This window comes from Equus asinus, chromosome 4 (assembly GCF_041296235.1).
Source record: "Equus asinus isolate D_3611 breed Donkey chromosome 4, EquAss-T2T_v2, whole genome shotgun sequence".
Lineage (NCBI taxonomy): Eukaryota > Metazoa > Chordata > Mammalia > Perissodactyla > Equidae > Equus > Equus asinus.
In genome coordinates, this window is record NC_091793.1 from 67,927,730 (window position 1) to 67,933,729 (window position 6,000).

General features: G+C 49.7%; 1 protein-coding gene across 14 annotated transcripts in view; it reads left to right on the plus strand.

Moving 5' to 3' along the window:
* The window catches only part of LOC106829139 (coiled-coil domain-containing protein 93-like), a 154,007-nt gene extending 150,240 nt beyond the window's left edge, over positions 1 to 3,767 (plus strand). For 12 of the 14 annotated variants that reach the window (XM_070507405.1, XM_070507401.1, XM_070507411.1 and 9 more), the window contains one exon: positions 126 to 698. The gene's annotated coding sequence lies outside the window, so the exon portion shown is untranslated. Of the gene's footprint in view, positions 1 to 125; positions 699 to 771; positions 903 to 3,361 lie in introns of those variants that run through there. The other 2 variants (XM_070507404.1, XM_044769168.2) reach the window with 1 other exon arrangement.
* The last annotated feature ends 2,233 nt before the right edge of the window (positions 3,768 to 6,000 follow it).

The following is a 6,000-nucleotide window of genomic DNA, read 5'->3' on the forward strand; positions in this document are numbered from 1 at the left end:
GAGGCTTGGCAGCATGGAGAGCGAGCGGCGAGGTGCTCCGGGGCTGAGAGTTTGCGCTGACGTTTTTGAAAGGGCCAGTGAGTGTGCTGGCAGGGCACAAAGAAAGCCCCTCTCCTCCCCACCAGAGCTCGGTCTTCCCCTTAACCCAAATAACTCACCAAGAGAAAAGGCCCAGAAGAGGAGAATGACTCTTCACATGTTGCTGGGACGCACCAGCCCTGCCCTTTTGACAGCAGAAACAGAAACGTAAGCAAATAAGTTGGGGAGGATAAGTGTAAGCTGTCAGAATCAAAGCAAAGCGAAGCGAAATGGAAAAGCTGGTTCTTGCAGTCCAGGCTCTCAGGGCAGAGGGTGCCCTCCAAAGGAAGCAGGTCCTTCCACTGTGGTGGGCATCAGGATTTCTCATTCCGCTGTCTCAGGCACAGGATCTCTCACGTCAGAGACAGGCGGCTCCTTCAGAGCCAGCGAGACCCTGGACCAGTTCTTGTCCGAGCCTGTTGTCTTCAGAGCAACTCGGAAAAAAAGGCAGGGAGAATGTAATATGTTCTGCGGACAGCTATATATATTTCCTTTAAAGGACTCACCTTTCTAAAATATAGCGTGTCCTCTTGTTTTTGATGTCAAAATTGTATTTCCCTTTTAAAATAGTGGTGATAGTGTGTATTCCTTTTTTTTTTTAACATTGTACTTGGCAAAAATTTTGAATTAGCAACGACGTATCAGTGTTCCCAAATTTTAAACTTCTTTCCACAACTTCTTTCCTCCTCTGAGGTAACTCAGTCCCTCGTCGGGCCACCACCATTATTGAGGAGGAGGTGGCGATGGGGGCTGGCTTGCTGCTCCCCGGGCTCCACCCCATCCCTTCAGCCAGAGCAATTCTGCTCTTACATCTGCAGTTCCAGGTAAGATCTCGATTGTGGTAGAAAAACAGTTTGAAAGGGCAGCCCTTCATCCCAGGTGGAGTGGCCTCTCTCTTCTGCCTTCTTCACCTGCCTCCACCCACCTGCTTGGTGTTCTGCTCTCATGTTCTGAATTCTCACCACATCCTGGTCCCTAGCACTTGTGCTGGGCAATAATTATTCTCCATGCGGAACACAGCATCATTGTCCGAAACGTGGTCTTTGGCCACCTTAGTAGTTCCCTTTGTTGGGTTTGGTTTACTCCACATTAATTGAGCACCAGTGATGCCCCCTGGGCTCCATGCGGGCACTAAGACATGCCCTCATCCTGACCCCCAGCCTCCTCTGCTGTCAGGACTGTTTTGAGTAGAGACATTGGGTTATCTTGGAACTTTCATTGGCTTGCTCACCCTGGGAGAGTGTGTGGATAACAAGTCTGCCAGGAAACAACACATCCTCTGAAGTCACCATAACCACAGCATTACATTAATTATTGTCTCTCACAGGGTCACCAAACCAAGATTTAAATTCTATGTAAATTCTAGCCAGCACTGATGAGTGCAAACCATAACATTTTTATGAAGCTGGCTCTGGCTACATAATCTCGCGTGAGCTGAATTCACTGTGAGTGCTGTGTCTGACACAGAGTGGGCCCCATAGAGTCTTCAGCAGGAAAGAAATAGAGGCAAGGACACATTTTTCCTTTTGTTCTAGAAAGAAATGCCTGAAGGACTCTTCCTCTATTTGCTTTGAACAGACAGACAATATCGTTCTGTAGTCTCCCAAAAGGCGTCTCTAGTAGATTGCATGAATTTAATCAGTGTTCACACACACTAGGTGACAGCCCAGGATATCTTGACTGACACACTCAAGCACCATCTCAGTGTGGTGTGATGTACAGAATTACCCCTGGTGGGCCTCTACTCTGGGGGTTTTGGATGCTTCTGATGTTTTTGCCTCATTTAAAAGGTGAGGTCAGTGACAACTGAAACTAATTTACTTATTCATTGTTTTATTATGGAAATTTAAAAAATACGCAGAAGTAGAGAAAGTAGTGTAACCTCATAATAGTATGACTGCCTGTTCCTGTTCCATCTCCTCCCCTCCTCACTTCTTTTTGGCTGGAAGTTTTTCCCCCAAGAAAATCTCAATAACTCATTTTAAGAAGCAAAACTTTCTTCTTAACTTTTCTAATACAACAAATGTTACTCGACTTCACCTTCTTTCTCTTCCCACCCCTAGGAAAAATTAACTGCCTCCCCTCCAAATACATGTGCTCAAACAGTGCCAGAGTACCCTGCTTCTCACACTAACTTAGCCCACCCTCAGCTCAGGGCCTCGCTATTCCAGAGCTCTGAAGGGAAGATAAGTATAAACTATACAGTGAACTGGCACTTGTCTTAGTAAAACCAGGGTCGCTGTAGCTGGAAAGATCAAAGAGCCTCCAGAGAGGTGGGGTCCCTAACCGGGCCCAGGGAGATGGAAACGTTGACCTTGGGGCCTTGGATGCAGAGGTTCAAGGGTGAAAGAAGGTTTCTCTTCCATGCTAAGTGCATTTCCAGGGAAGCATGGCTGCTGGAGGCCTGGCCACCCTGCCAAGCCCGGGCCCTCGGGCTTGACCTTTCCAGGCCCCTCCCATTATCATGTACACCTCTCAGTGTAGACACGGCTCCTTGTGACGTGGCCCAGGGAAGAGGTGGAGATTGTTTGCTAGCAGATGGCGGTTTCCTGAGCTCCCAAGGCCGGTGGGAACAGGGGGAAGGAGGATCCACGGTGAGCAGCTTTGGAAGATGTCTGCAGATGGGAATACACAGTGACGCAGAGGTGGCCTTGCACCACTCGACATCAGATTCCACACTCAGGATGGGGCAGTGACCTCCCTTCGTGACACTCCTCAGCACAGGCAGTAATAGATCTCATGCAGCTCCTTTTTAAGGGGACAGGTGCCCCTTGACACATTTCTCTCACCCTGTCTTCTGTGAGTTTCTTTCTTTCTTAAAGCTAGGACATTCCTAACTTTCACTCTGTCGGAGTAAGAACTTCTCTGCATGCTCTGCTTGCTGTGTAAACCAGGGCTGCCTTTTGCCACTCCTTCGGCTGCTGTATCCGAGAGCCTTCTCCCCTTCCCCACTGTAGTGGTCCAAGATTGGCACCTAAGTGTCTGCTTTCTGCTTCTGGACCCTTGAGGATTTTGGAGGCTTCAGGAAGCCCTTCAGAAGGACAGTGCCTGATCCTCTCACCCTGTTGTCAGTCTGACAGTTCAGAAGCCAGTAGTCATTAGAGCTGTCTTGGCATTGAAGGTCAGCACGTTGCCAGGAAGTATCAGCGTGCTCATGGCAGCGTGCCAGGAGGCTGGCTTAGTGGGTCAGTGGGTGTCTCCTATGGGACTGGGGGAGGACAGTGAGACCATCTGGGCCTCACGTGGGTGCTCGTGTCACCACCTCCTCTCTGCTTCCCCCCAGGAGGGCCACAGGAACGAGGTGCTGCTGTCCAAGGTGGGAGCCAAGGCCTCCTGAGAGCCCCCGACATCATCATTGCATGGCCGGGGTTCTCTAAATGCCACATACTGACAACAAGGCTGTGAAATGGTTCTGAACGCTGCATAGAGAGATGCGGGTGCAGTGATCTCAACACCCTGGACATGTTCTTGCTCCGATTTGCTTCCACGTCATCTCTGTGTTGGTTGTCGTTGATGGAATCAGATGGTGTAGACATCGGGGCTTGGATAACACCCATCATCCTATGAAGAAATGTGGGCAATATTTGTTCTCTGTGTCAATTCAACTTTTATTTCTTCAGTAACACTGCACATATGAAGGTACCTGTATTTGTATGGACCCTCTGAATAAAGAAGAGTTCATTTGTTCAGCAGATGTTAATTGAGCAACCACTGGGAGGTAAGCACTGAGGGAGATGGAGAGAAGTATGAGACACAGACCCTGCACCCCAGACACCCGGCGTGTGTCCCAGGGTGCAGACATAGCCCACCTGACCCCAGAGCTTTGCCACCTGGGATTTTTTAGTAAACAAAGGCTTTTAGCTGAGTGACCAGCCCATGTGAGTGTTGGTCACTTGGGCCCTTCACTGTCTGTGGTGCCTTTCATTCTTGGCTCCTCAAGATGCCGGCCAGCTGGCGAATGGTGTAGCAACTGGAATGAAAGCTCAGTACTGCAGTTGGTTTAATCTTTACCCACTACTCGTTGCTCAAGGTCATTTCACCCAAAAATGGAAACGGGCCCCGCATTGAGGACACTTCAATAAGAATGACACCTTCTCATGCCCGATTTTTCATTTGAGTCACAGCCAACATGGGGAGGAACTTGTGCATCTCCCTCATTAAGAGCACGTTAAATGTGCCCTACCCTCTGGACACGTCGTGGTCTAAGCAGAGATGTGACCTGCACACCATTCACTGCAGTCCAAGGCAGGACATGCTCAGTCTCAGAGTGACAGGCCATGAGCAGGTACAGAGGGCATCAGGAGGAGGAGCACTGAGGTGTGCAGACGTCCAGGAGACTCCATGGAGGAGGCAAGATTTGGGCTGGGTCTGAAGGGGGCCTCACATTATAATAGGCAGAGAGGGGTGGAACGACCACTTTGGATAAAGTACGACTATGATTAAAAACTCGAGGGTGCAGAGAGTCCGAGGCCTGCCTGTTGGGAGAGGAGTAGACTGGTCTCTCGGGAGGCCTTAGAGGAGCGATGGGCTGGGACCAGCCTTTGGAGGGCCTTGAAGAGAGGCAGAGGGGTGACTTTATTCTCTGAAAATGAGCAGTCCACGCCAAACACTCAGCTCCTCCTGCCCTGGTCCTCAGGAGCCTGGCAGCTCAGTTATGGTCAGTTAATCCCAGCCTGGGGTTGGCACTTCATTCTGCATAAACCTTGCACTCATACCAGTTAGCAGGTTTGGACAATAAAACAGGAAAGCTTAACCATGTCAAGCAAATAGGGCCTTCAGTGCAGCCACGGGAACCTCGTGTTCATTTGTAGTGCCGTAATGTATGCATTAAGCAGGGCTGATGTGTAGACACCTAAAACATCTCATGCTGGACTGACAGCAGCCATTAGCTTCTGTGCCAGGGCCAGGGCAGCCCAGTGATGGGATGGCTGCTCCCGGAGCTGAGTGGAAGCAGCAGTCTTTGAAATGGCACTCCCGCGTGCTGAGCGCACTTCTCCTGGGCCACGTGCATCTCCGGATAGGCTGGACCCTGGGCCATGGTCATGTGTGGACTTCGGCAGGGCTCCGTGAAGTTGACGCAAGTGACTGCCACAGAGTGGGTGGCTCTCTGAAGGCAGGGGAAGGAGACAGCAGTTTGATGGGAAAGTATTTTAGGTTCAGGAAAACATCTTCGCCCCTTGTTGGGACGCTCAGAGACCCGCTCCCTAATTCACAACTTCTGAGCATTTGGGAGACTCTGTGTGGCTCTGTCCACAGGTGGCAGGGAGGAGGAGGGTAATATTCTGTGGTTATGGTAGGCCACCTCTCTGTGTTATTGGGGGAAGTATGGCACGACGAATCCTGAGCAACCAATAATTCTTTTTAAGAGCCCGGTGGCATAGTGGTTAAGTTCGTGTGCTCCAATTCTGTGGCCCAGGGTTCGCGAGTTCGAATCCTGGGCATGGTCCTGCAGACTGCTTGTCAGGGCCATGCTGTGGTGGTATCCCACATACAAAATAGAGGAAGATTGGCATAGATGTTGGCCCAGCGACAATCTTCCTCAAGCAAGAAGAGGAAGATTGGCAACAGATGTTAGCTCAGAGCCAATCTTCCTCACCAAAAAAAGAAAAAGTAGGGGCATTTATTTATTTGGGGCTATGTTTCTGAAGAGTTTCACTGGGTTTGGTTTGGGGATAGGGAGTTATCAATAGAAATCTTTTCCCTCTCTTTAATCTACGAGGCCTAATACAGATGATAAATTTGTTTCCATTCCTTGAACACATTTTTAATTAGGCAGAAGCCAGTCTTGAGAATTCCGTGTTTGCCACAGATAACCCATAGAGTGGCTAGTGCCTTTGTGAGTAATTACAAAGATGGACAGTACAAATTAGGACATTAAGTGTGCTTTACAGTCAGGCCTTAGAGGCTGAGGAGAGGCCCCGA